The sequence below is a fragment of the Monodon monoceros genome, unplaced genomic scaffold (assembly GCF_005190385.1).
Source record: "Monodon monoceros isolate NGI ecotype Baffin Bay Population unplaced genomic scaffold, NGI_Narwhal_1 Super_Scaffold_3, whole genome shotgun sequence".
Lineage (NCBI taxonomy): Eukaryota > Metazoa > Chordata > Mammalia > Artiodactyla > Monodontidae > Monodon > Monodon monoceros.
The window spans coordinates 33,048,879-33,049,326 of NW_021703780.1; positions in this window are offsets into that span (position 1 = coordinate 33,048,879).

Below are 448 nucleotides of genomic sequence, written 5' to 3' on the forward strand. Positions count from 1 at the left end.
ACTACCTAAGTGTCCATCCACCAGGAGCAGGTTAAATAAATAAGCTACAGTAAAGCCATACAATGGGACACGATGCAGCCATAAAACAGAAGAAGCTTCTTATTATTAGCATGGAACTATCACCAAATATACTCTGAGAAGTGGGAAACAAAAAACATGGATAGTTTATACATGGGTATTATCTACCATTATATAAAAAGGGAAGAAAGTATATACGGGCATTTGTGTTTAATGCATAGACTATTTCTGGGAAAATACATAAGATAATATTGATATCAACATACTGGAGGCCTCCAAGGAGGAGAACTGAGAGTCTGGGAGAGAGGGGAGGAGGGGGATGCTTAGTTATTACTTATATCTTTTTCTGTCTTTTAAATGTTATACTGTGTACATATATTATCTATTCAAAATTAAATAACATTTTTTTTTTTTTTTTTTTTTTTTTGGT